The 12053-nt window shown below is 56.5% G+C and overlaps 1 long non-coding RNA gene across 2 annotated transcripts; it reads right to left on the bottom strand.

The window, feature by feature from the left end:
• Positions 1–1077: 1077 nt before the first annotated feature.
• Positions 1078–5209, bottom strand: LOC109279237 (uncharacterized). 2 transcript variants are annotated; one of them, XR_002086097.2, is made up of 4 exons: positions 4877–5209; positions 4154–4286; positions 2802–2924; positions 1078–1353 (listed from the first exon to the last, which is right to left on the bottom strand). It is a non-coding gene; the product is annotated as an uncharacterized LOC109279237 (long non-coding RNA). The 2 variants fall into 2 exon arrangements; XR_002086096.2 differs by lacking the exon at positions 4877–5209 and having other exon boundaries at positions 4154–4765.
• Positions 5210–12053: the final 6844 nt, after the last annotated feature.

Here is a 12053-nt window from a genome sequence, read left to right as displayed (position 1 = left end):
CTGTGCAGGGCGGGCATTCTGTCTTGGCTGTCGCTCTCGTCGGAGTCAGGCTTGTGCAAGAAGCATAGGCTTTCCCTGGGTCCTTCCACTAGCTTGCCCTGTGACTCTAGGTGTCTCTTGTAATCTCGCCAAGCCTGGTCTGGGTTGCCCCCCGGGAGAGTGGTTGCAGGACCCGCTTCGGGGGCGTGAGATCCGTGTGTCTTACAGGCCTCGTGCTCAGAAGGGCCTCCCGCTCGGTGATTCTCCGCTGTTGCCCTCCTGAAACGCCCAATAACTTTTAAGCCTTTAGCACAAGGTCCTGCAAATCATGGCTTGCGTTTCTCTCTCCTGTCTTGTGCCTCACCTTGGCTGGAGTGGGCAGCAAGGCCCGTGGCTGGTCCGACAGGGGCCACCCTGCACAGAATTCTGGAGGCTCCTGCTGGCTGCCGCTCCCCAGCCGTGGCTGATTCACCAGGCTCTGGGCCTCCACGGGCACAAGGGCCACTGTCCCCCGCCAGGTGACATGTGAGCTGTTTTCAGTGGAAACTTTTCAGCTTGGGATTCTGACCTCGGAGTGGGTTGATTTAGGCTATCTGCTGCCATGGAACTGACCATAAATTTTCTGCATATTAGGTGATTTCAAGGAAAAAAAATCAATTTTAATAGCAGCAATCAAAACTGTAGAAACCCGCAACTGCCATCATGGTGCTGCTTTACATCTGGGTTTGCAGGACAGGAAGGCAAAGAGCCAGAGGGTCCCCAGCGCCCTGCTGGGGCAGGGGTGGGGGCGGGAGGGGGAGGGGTGGGGGGAGGGGACCCATCAGACTGGACCAAAGCCTCCTTGATAGCAGCTCTTCAGACGTGACATTTTGTGTTACGGCTGGTTAATCTTTAAGCCGGAATGTATTCTTTATTCAATGATAATTATGAATTGTTTCATAGCTAATTCATTCTCATGATTGAAACCCCAAAACCACAAAAGGATAGAGGGAGAAAAGTCTCCCTCCTGCCCTCCTTCCTGGAGGCAGCCCGTGTTCTCCGGGCTCTTGTGTGCTTCCGAGAGAGTTTATTTGTATTCGAGAAAAAAAAAATTATGTATTTATACTCCTATATTTCACCCATTTTAATACAAATGGTCACATACAATGTCCACGGTCTGCACCTTGCTTTTTCGGGATGTATCTTGGAGACAGTTCTTCATTCACTCAAGCTGAGTTTCTTTGTTCTTTTATATGGCTACACGGTGGTCTGTTTAAAGAGCCCTGCCCTTATTTAACCGGTCTCCCTGGTTATGATGGATGGCAGGCTGTTTCCATTCTTTAGAGCTGTGCGTCTTGAACAAATTCTGTTCCCCCCTCAGCTCACCGCTGACACCTGTTTAAGGGGCAAATGGCGCCGTTCCCTTCGTCGAGCCTTCCTTACATGCCGCCTGTTACAGCTCCAGCCGATTTCCAGACGCGCTCCCTGGAGACACGGGCCCTCCTCTGTACCCTTCCTTTCCCTCTCCCAGCAACCTCTGGGAGTCCACGCTGAACCTCCATGGTCTACCCTCACCTCTCAGACACCCCCCTTTCCCTCCCCACCGCCACCTCCCGAGACCCAGGCTCCACTGTGTTGGGCTTGGACCGTTGCAGTACCTCTCCCTCCCGCTGATGGAAACCGCATCAGGTCACTCTCCCCCCCCTTCCACGGGCGGATGCCCAGGAGATAAACCCCCAGCCGCCCCCCCCACCTCCTGCCGTCGTCTCCCTCGCGTTATCCCACAACCACACTCCGAGCTCTTTCCGGTCTCCAATTATATGCACGTACTGTGCCTTCTGCCTACGACATCATACCCACGTCAGTACTTTCCTTCACCTTCCCGACACCCACTCCCTTGAAATCTCAGCTTCCAGGGCACTCTTCCCCAGAGAGGCCTGCTCTGAGGTCCCACCGACAAGCAGTCGTCCACGCAAGGTGGCCGGCACCGCACCCTGTTCATTTCCTCACCTCATCCGTCCCTGTACGTAATGATACCTTTGCGGCGTGTGCCTTTGGTTAGGGTCTGGTCCCCCCACTATCATGTGGTCTGTTGCGGGCAGGGATGTGTGTCTTGTTCACAACTTTGTCTCTTGTCCTTAGTGTGGGACCTCAGCAGTGCTCGTCAAATGAAGGCACGGTTCTGAGCCCTCCGTCTTTGCCAGCCCTGCACTCAGCATTGGACCCCCCAAGTTTCCTAAACCAGAGGGATGTGCACCTTCCTGGTAATATGACCCGATGAGGAAGGGCTAACTCTGCCACAGAGGAAGCCTGGAAGGGATGAGGACCATTCCACGGGTGACGGAGAAGGGAAAGGGCTTTCAGGCAGAGGGTATAGCCTGAGCAAAGGTGCAGAGACATTAACGCTCACAGCCCGTCCGGGGAGAGGGTGTCTCCCAGTAGGGACACAGGTATGTGGTGAGAGGGGACAAGGCAAGCTAGGAAATTTCCCTGAGGTCCTGCCGCGGTGGGTCAAGGAGTTTGAATATTTTTGTTGTGTTTTATTTCTTTGCATCCCTAGCCCTTCTCTTGTGCTGCACAATACGGTGGGCGTGTAACGAAAAATCCCGGATGTAAACTGGTAACCCACGGTGTTACCTCTGTTTTACAAAAGGGGAGACCAATGGTCCCTGATTCCAAAGCGACTCGCCTTGCACCTGCTTACTCTCCTCGGTCGTATTTATTGGAAGCTCCTTGTATTCGTGAGGGGAACCCACGTTGCCGTAACAAAGAGACTTTCATTCTCCCGCCCCCCCCCCCACCCCACCGCCCAAATCCGGTAACGTAAAGAACAAAGACCTTACCTTTGGGTGAGTGGATCCCGTCACTCAGTCGTTTGGTGACTCAGGTTCTTTCCATCTCGTTTCTCCACCATTCCCTCGGGTGTTGTAAACATCTACGGGGTGAAGCTGGGTCTCAGCCATGTCCTGTTTGTAGACGGAAGGGAGGTGACTAGAGATGGAGGAGGAAACGTGCCCGCTGTCTTAGAGGCTCCGTCTCAGATGGAGGACGCGCCACTTTTGCTGACATAAAGTGCAAGGCAAGGACTCGGCCAACTGCAAAAAACGCCAGGAAGCGTAGTCTAGCTGGGCAGCTGGGTGCCCACCTACAATGCCACTACTCGGGAGGAAGACGACAATGTGTCTGGTGGACGATTAGCCGAGGAACCTGCCATAGCAGACCCCAGGTCACCAGGAGCAGGTGGCTGGAGGCTTGGCTGGTGGGTGACGCCAGGTCCCCGTGCTCTCGTCACTCAGGGCATAGAGCCATGAGCTTTGCCCCTGCCTCCTGCCGGGGAGAGGACCTTGGGGTTCCCCCGGCTGTGTCTGCCCATTTCTCTGCACGGTGCTCTCAGTGCTCCGACCCGGCCTCAGCCCCTCTGCTATCTTTCATTCTTGGCTGGCGATGGCTCTGAGCCAGACCTGGACCTTGGCCTTGCTACTCAGTAAAGAGACGTGCTCGGCAAGTTAAGCATCAGGGTCCATAGTCTAATGGTTCGTCGGGACTATGTGACAGGAGAAACACTTTTAAGCACTTGAGAAGCAAATTTTGAAATACGGAAACAAGCCATTAATTACAAATCATTATTATTCGGTGATTAACATGGGCCCCAGCTATGGACTGGAATGTTTGCGTCCCCCCGACCGAATTTATAAACTGCATTTTAAGGCCCGCGATGGTGGGATTAGGAGGTGGGGCCTTTGGGAGATGATTCGGTCGTTAGGGGGAGCCCTTGTGAATGAGATTAGTGCCCTTGTTATAAAGGAGGCAGGAAAGATCCCTGGCCCTTCCCCCACTGGTGGCTGAAGCTAGAAAGCACCGGTCCATGAACCAGAGGCAGGCCCTCACCAGACACTGAATCTGCTGGCGCCTCAAGCTTGGACCTCCAGAACTGCAAGAAATATATTTCCGTTATTTATAAGCCATTCAGGCTACGGGATACTGTCACAACAGCCCGAGTGGGCTAAGACCAGTCCCCCAAAGACTTTCTTGCTAATATTGTAGTAGCCAACTAGGGGTCACTGTACGCACCCCAAAGTGATAAATTTGCGTCTGAAAGTTCTGTACTATAAATCCAAACGGACTTCGATCGCAAATAGTATAAAACCTCATTAATATTAAAATTAGCAATAGCTAATATTTATTGAGCACTTACCGCGTCTGGCGCTCTGTAGCACCTTCTACAGCGTCATCTCTCATTTACTCATTACCACGCCTGAATGGAGCACTGTCATTAGCCCCGTTTTCAGACAAGGGTGCGGGGAGTTCGAGTGGTCACCTGACCAAGGCTGCGTAATCGGCACAGAGCAAAGCTAAGGTTTGATTGCAGCTCACCTCCGGAACCTCGGCTCCTAAGAAGCTGCTAGCCTAAGGGTCACGGAAGTAACTTTCCCTGAAGACCTGCAAGGTGCTACCCAGCTTCTTGAACCTGGTGGCGCCCCTGGTCTGTCTCTCTCCCCATTCCAGCTGAAGAGATGGAGATACAGGAGGTCAAGTACACGCAGCTAGGGAGTTCTCTGGTTGGCCTCCCTCCCCTGCAGAGAACAGACATTATGTGTGCCCTTGGTGGGGGTTGGGGGGGGTGGCCCTCCTACATGGGCAACCCTTGGGATGCTCCACGTTGCTGGGAAGGGAAACCTTGGCTCCTCTCCCCCTGAGAAAAGCCAGCAGGCCCTGAGATGGCCAGCAAATCTCCCCTCCGGCTCCTCTCCACGTCCGCAACCACCTGCCTTGTCCTTCCCGCCTCCTCTTGTGGATCCAAGGGCTGAAGATTTCCTCCTCATCCTCTCCCTCCCACCCCTCCCCTTGCCCCTCCCACTCCAGCCTCTTCAAGCAGCCCCCCATCTTTCTGAAATGTTAGCAAACCAGATAACGTCACCTTCTGCCTAGAACCCTCTCACGTGCCCAGTACCCTCGCAGTAAAGCCGCTGCTGGGCACGGGAGACTCTGCATGACCTGGCTTTGCCTCCGTTCCAGGCTGTTCCCGTCTCCTCCTCTGTCACCCCCCTCCCCAGCCCCACGGGTGCTCCGCCGGCTGCAAATAAAAAGGGGGCGGGTGGAGCAAGGGCCTGCGAACAAATCAACTTGGAAAATTCCGTGTTCTCTATGCGTTCTTGGAAATCAGCCCGGTCTTCCCCAGATTTCTTTGATCGTGGCCGAAGGAATGTCCTGCCCATCAGCTCCTTTGAGTCTGCTCCTGCGGCTGGATGGGCTCCCTTCCCCGCCCTGTACTTGCCCGCCTCCACACCTTTGCTCCTGCTCCTTTCGCCCACCACATCCCTGCCCAGAACACCCTCTCTGACCCCCCTTCCCGCAGGGAAACATTTCAAGGTCCAACTCAAAAGTCGTATTTCCCACGAACCTTCCTGATTTCACTCCACTTGCTTTCCTCAACCTGTAGCGTTAGCCTGGGCCTCTCCCTGACCTTGAATTGTAAAGCCAGCCGGGATGTAGGGTCACCTGTGGTCTGACTTTGACTCCTCCCTGAACTATGAGTTTTTTAAGGCAAGGGACTGAAGCTCAGCGTCCTTTCGTATCTCATATGGGGCCTGGCACGTTACAGGTGCTCTGCAAACATTCCTTGAGCAAGAACTGAGAAAGGAGACGCAAGGTGTGAAGAGCAAAGACCCTGCCCAGCCCCAGCTCTGGTTCCCATGGCAACCACCAGGGAGGGACACCGGGGAGGCTCTGAGGCCCCCGGGTCGCCTGGCCTGACTCTGGGCATGGCGGACAGACCGAGAGGCTTCCCTGGCAGCTCAGGAGCAGGTGACGGGGACTCCAGTGCCGTCATGACAGGCTGTACGTGTCCGGTGCTGGGCGTCCTTGGAGAAACGTGTCATCTGTCATCTGCAGATTGGCAGCAACGGAAGGACCCAGGGTAAGACTGCCTCACTTATAGCAGGTTGTGTCCATCCTTTCCTGAGTCCAGAAATTGCACAGATTTGGGCCAGGACCCAAAGGAACATATTCTGGGGGCCACGGGCGTGTGCCAGAACCAGGTCCCCAAGCCCTGGGGCTCGCGTGGCCAGGTGGGCAGTGGGAATGACAGAAGTAGGCAGGGCAGAGTTCGAGCTCCTCTGGGAGAGCCCGGCCCTGCCTGGAGGGGGGCGCCCTGCTCAGTGCCAGCCTGTGAAACCAACAGAGAATGGGCACCAGGGAAAGCCAGACCTTCTGATTTGTATGTGAATCTCCTGATTTAAAAAAAAACTGCTTTGGAGCGCCTGGGTGGCTCAGTTGGTTAGACGTCCAACATTGGCTCAGGTCATGATTTTGCGGTTGGTGAGTTCAAGCTTCACGTCCGGCTCTGTGCCGACAGCTCAGAGCCTGGAGCCTGCTTCGGATTCTGTGTCTCCCCCTCTCTCTGTCCCTCCCCGTGCTCATGCTCTGACTCTCTCTCTCTCTCTCTCTCTCAAAAATAAACATTAAAAAAGTTTTTAAAAACATAAACATAGTATAATTATATACTATGTAAGAGTGTCCGACTTCGGCTCAGGTCATGATCTCACGGTCTGTGGGTTCGAGCCCCGCGGCGGGCTCTGTGCTGACGGCTCGGAGCCTGGAGCCTGCTTCCGATCCTGTGTCTCCCCTATCTCTCTGCCCCTCCCCCCGCCGCTCACAAATAAATACACATTTAAAAACAGTTTAAAACCACTGGCTCAGAAATGCTAACATAGGTGAAAGCCGCGTATCAGTCCTGGGTTCAGCAAACGGTGCTGAATGTCAGCAGCATGCACCTGAGTTTTGTTCTAACAAGTACGTCAGAGTTGGGGTTCATGTTGGAAGTGCATGTCAGGAGTGCACAGCAGCCACATATTCTACCCGAGGGGCTCTGAGCAGAGAGCCACGCGGTGGGTGCTGTGATGTGACACAATATCTCGGTCCTGTGTCCACTCACACGTTGGTGTCAGAAGCCCGCCCTGCTGAACTGCCTGGCTCCAGCCCCTCCCCTGGCACGCTGCACCTGCCTGGCAGGGAAGGGTCGCGTTCTTTCTCTCAGAGCCCGGTGGCCCCACGGAAGCCTTTCCGCCTGCAGCCAATGGGTTGCAGACGCACATATGTCCTAGCCCAGGCGTAGAGGTGTGCAGCTCTAAGTCAGGGGCCGTGGCACCCACTGCCCGAGTCCCTGCCCACCAAGACCCCCTCCCACACTCAGCCCCGCTCCCTGGAGAAGACACCTGTCACAGTCTTCTTCTCCAGCGGGCAGAGGCGGGGCCGAGAGAGGCCTGCTGCTATTACACATGACCCTTGGCCAGGTGGTGTGGGGTGCGGGGAGGGAGGCGACGTGGCTGCTGTGTGGTCCCCCTCTGTCATTTGTGTCCTCCTCTCCTGGTGGCAGGCACGGCTCCCAACCAACCTTGGAACTGAGTGGACTGGGTGACGTGTCCCCTCACCCTGACCACCCTGCCCCCGCCTCCATGCTTGGAGAGAGAGAGAGAGAGAGAGGGGAGAGAGACAGACAGACACAGAGACAGTGCCCGGGGTCATGGAAAATAGAGGGAGGGTGGGCCCCGGCCTGGCCACTTACTAGCTGTGTGATCACGAGCCAAGCATACAACGTCTCTGCCTCAGTCGCCTTCTCTGCAAAATGACGGGGGGGGGGGGGGGGGGGGGAGGGGGAGGGGGTGTAGGAGGGGGAGGGGAGCTCACATCTGTGGGCGCAGCAAGGCGGGCGTAGGGCAGGCCCCGTGAGCACCCCCTCCTGCCCTTCCTGGTCTGATACCCTTGCAGGGAGCGGTCCACAGGTCAGCATTCCAGGGAGGGGAGAGTGGGGGGGAGTGTGGAGAAGCCGGGTCTCCTCCCTGTCACCCCCCTGTCTTTCCCTCCCCCCCTCTCATTGTTCCCCAGGGCAACGGAATGTTCCCGTTTCTCAGAAGGGGCAAGGGCACAAGGAGCCCCCGTTGCTGACCTGCCCCTACAGGGCACACTCGGGTGGGCGGGTCTCCAGCAGGCCACGGCTCTCCCGTGCCATCAGCTGCCTCCTCCCCACCCCCCACCCCACCCCCCCCCACCCCCCCCCACCCCCCCCCCCCCCCCCCCCCCCGTCCCTCTGTCTTCCCCACCTTTAGGCTCAGACTAGCTGTGTCCTCACCTGGTCGCCTTTACCCCGAACCTACCAAGGTCCATGCTTCCACCTGCGACAATAAATACTCCCAGACGAATCGGCCCCGCTTCTGCCAGCGGGGTGTGTGGGACCCGTTCCGTGGCCTGTCTGAACCTCATTCATCTTTAAGCTGAGAATCATACCCCTCACGGGGCTGGTACAGGTTGAAGCGAAATGCCACATCCTTGGTGCCCCGGGTTCACGGGTCTTCTGTCCTTGTTCTCCACCCCCATACATGTTTCCTCTCCGTGCAAAGCCACGTCAGAGCCTCCAGACCTCACCGGGACATCAGACCTGCTTCCTCCTGCGGGGACGGTGGCCTCACTGGTGGTCCAGCCCTGGTAGCAGACTGTCCGGCCCTTAGGGAATAGTCTCGCCCTTCCCACAGCTCTAGCCACTGTTACCAGGCCCAGGAGGGACAGGATTTCATTGATTTTCTCACCCACACCCTACGCCCTCCCTGCCCTTTCTCTCCACGGGGAACCCACTGTGTCACAGAGAGAGCGAGAACGAGAGCGAGAGCGAGAGAGAGGAGAGAGAGAGAGAGAGAGCACGCGCGTACCAGATGTTCAAGTCGTGTTCCCTTCTTACACATTCAGCCCATTGGGGTGTTTGATCTCTGGCTTAACAAGTTCGGCCATCTTTCTTAAGAGAATAAAAGAGATTCAGACAGAGAAAGAGGGAAGGAGACAAAGAATGAGCGAGACAATGAGATACAATGAGCCAGACTCAAAGGAATAGATAGAGGAAGACAAAGCCAAAGCCCGAGCAGAGAGGGAGAGACAGACAGGCAAGACAGAACAGGGAACACCTTCTCTTGGAACCCCCCCTCTTGCCTCCCCTGGGTTCTCGCCCCTGCTCAACCCTGCCTCCCCGGCCCCAGGCCCAGCCTCAAAGCCACCATATCAACTCTGAGTGATCACTCCCTCCCGTGGAGGTGACAGCCTCTCGCTCTGCGTGACAGGGCATCTGCTTAAGACTCAGGAGCCTCTGACAGGAGATGGGATGAGGAGCCCCGGGGTGCAGAGGGCCTGCTGGCAGGGGACAAATGGGCTGCCGGTGGGGAGCCCAGAACCCCGCCTGCCGCACTCCTGGGTCTGAGCGGCCTTGCAGAGGCGCCCAGGGAGCCGGCCGCTGAGGCCCTCGCTGAGCATTAACTCTGCATTTATTTCCTGCTCTGCCTCTCCCTTCCCCCCTTCCCCCCCTTCCCCCCTTCCCCCCTTCCCGCTCCCCTCCTTTGTCTCTGGGTCTTCGATTTCCTATTTGAGAACAGTTCCAGCCCGTGCCCCTGCTGAAATCCCAGCCTCTGTAACCAGCGAAGGCTGTTTGGAGCCTGTGAGTCAGAGACCAGCGCTGGTTTTTATTAAAGGCAGAAAGAAAATAATCTGATTTTACAAAGCAAAGCACCTCCTTATAAGCCAAGGCGGCCATGAGACATCTAACCGCCTGTGATATTTTAAACCATGCATGCGTGCACAATAGCCCCCAACCCCTTCCCGGCCTCTGGTGGGAGCGTCAAACCTGCGTGGGTTTTATTATTATTATTTTTTTTTTCTGGCTAAATGTTTTTAGGTCACTTCCATCCACCCCCACTGCGCGCTCCTATGCAGGAAACGCCATGAATTCCATTCCAGCCCCGGAACCTCCACAATTAATGGGATCACTGGAAATGCACCAGGAAGGATGCTGGGGGCGACGGGGTCTTTGTCTCCTTGGTCTCCGGGTGGAGAAGCTTCTCGCCAGATGAGAAGCGGAGCCCCTCCAGGCCCTGTGGCCCTCCGGCTGCAGGCGCTGATCCCGGGTCCCCGGGGAGCCCACCTGGGGCGGGCAGCCCAGACCCTCTTTCTGCTCTGCCCCACCACCCTCTGGAGCTGTCTCTTTCTATAATTCTCTTCTCGTCCAGTCTATTAGCGTTCTCCGGCAGGCTCTGCCCAGTTCAGCCGCATCTCCTTGTCTAGTTTATATTAGAAGAGAAAGCTCTGGCGTGGTTTCCCCTCACCTGAGGAAAGAGATGCTTCTCTTTTTCAAGACACTCAGAGCCTTTGATGAAGCCCAAGAAAGACTTAAATTGTAATGAAATTCAGTCTTTTAGAGATGAGATTGCCCAAGAGCGCTTCTAACTGTCTCGTGAAAAGGGCTTGGCTCTCCAGCAGTCAGCAGCTGGGCACCGGGGCCTGCCCTGCGTGCCCGCAGGCGGGTCTGCAGCTCGGCTCCTGCCTGTTTCTCCACCCCCCCCCCCCCGCACCCCCCACCCCTGCACGGGCTATTACAGTAGCCGGCCCAGCAGCAGCCTCCCGCCTGGTCTCCCTGACGCCCCTTCTCCTCCCTCCCCTGCTCCGACCACATCCCTCCTCCTCCGAGGCCTTCAGTGGATCCAAACCCCCAGCGCAAGCACCCCCTCCCCTCCTTCCCCAGCCTTCCCAAACCTTCCGGTGGGGGCGGGGAGTGGATTGTACCATCTATCGGACCTCCGCACAACCGTGTCTGTAGCCCGGTAAAAAAAACCCACTTCTGGGGCGCCTGGGTGGCTCGGTGGGTTCAGAGTCCGACTTCGGCTCAGGTCATGATCTCACGGTTCGTGATATCAAGCCCCCGTGTCGGGCTCTGTGCTGACAGCACGGAGCCTGCTTGGGATTCTCTCTCTCTCCCTCTCTCTGCCCCTCCCCGTGCACTCTCTCTCTCTCTCTCAAAAACAAACCAATAAATAAACATTAAAGAATGGGTGCTAAGTGCCAGGCTCCACGCCAGGGGATAGACATGTAGCATAGGGCTGACCAGAAGAAAAGGTCCCCCAGCGCCGGGGAGCTCAAACTCATTCATTCGTTCCTCTTTACCGCCAAACACCCGGAAAAGTTGTCTCTACGGGCGTCCCCAGGTTCCCTGCCCCCACTTTGTTTAATCGCAAGCCAGCCACTTCCATCCCGTCCCTCCGCTGAACCTCCCTCACCTAAGACGCCGAGACCTCCAAGACCCCACGGGTCCCTCTGCGTGCATCCCACCTGACCCAGCTGCCGCATGGCCCGTAACTGGCCACCGCCTCCCTTTTAAATCACTCTTTGGTTTCTGCAGGCACCACTTTCTGCTGGCTTTCTTGCCACCTCACCGGTCACTCCTGTCCCCCTCCTCTGTGGGTTCCCTCTTCGATCTTGTAATGTTGGGGTATCCTTGGTAAAGTCATTCTCGGGGCCTCTTCTCTGCAATCACTCCCATCAGGACCTCGTCTGCCCTTTGGATTTTAAACAGTGTCTCTAGGCTCACAACCCCCACCTTTGTATCTCCAGCTCAGACCTTTCCTCCTCTTCCCCCTCCTCCCCACCCTTCTCCTCCTCCTCCCCCTCCTCCTCCTCCTCCTCCTCCTCCTCCTTCTTCTCTTAAGATTTTATTTTTAAGTAATCTCTATACCCGGCCTGGGGCTCGAACTCACAACTCCGAGACCAAGAGCTGCAGGCTCTACCGACTGAGCCAGCCAGGCACCCCCTGCCCCGAGTCAGCATTTCTTCTTAATTGACGTCTCATGCCCAACTTGTCCAAAATGTGATTCCTAAGCTTTCCCATAATTCTGTCCGTCATGCAGCCTCCGTCAACGTGGTCAGAAGCAAGTCCGCGCTTTGGGTTCCTCAGGCCAAAACACCCAGCTGTTGTACGGGGTTCCTCCCTTTTGCTCACATTCCACACCCGTCAGAAATCTTGCTGACCCTGCCTTCGAAGCGCGCCCAGAATTCCCACCAGTGCTCCATTTCCACTGGCCCCACGGCGGTCCAAGCCAGCATCCCCCGTCTGGATCTGGTAGCTTCCTCCTCGCTGGTCTGCGCCCAGCAGGTGACGCGCCCCTTTTGTATTAACCTCTGCTGGAAACTTCCCATGGCTCCCATCTTGCTCAGAGCGAGAGCCTGCAGGAACCTTGCGGACGGGGCCCCACCCCTGCCCGGACTCCCCTCCTCCCTCTCTTCCCCAT

Source organism: Panthera pardus, unplaced genomic scaffold (assembly GCF_024362965.1).
Source record: "Panthera pardus isolate Hobbes unplaced genomic scaffold, ASM2436296v1 HiC_scaffold_12, whole genome shotgun sequence".
NCBI lineage: Eukaryota > Metazoa > Chordata > Mammalia > Carnivora > Felidae > Panthera > Panthera pardus.
The sequence above is the reverse complement of the archived record's forward strand: the minus strand, read 5'-3'. Positions and strand labels throughout refer to the sequence as shown.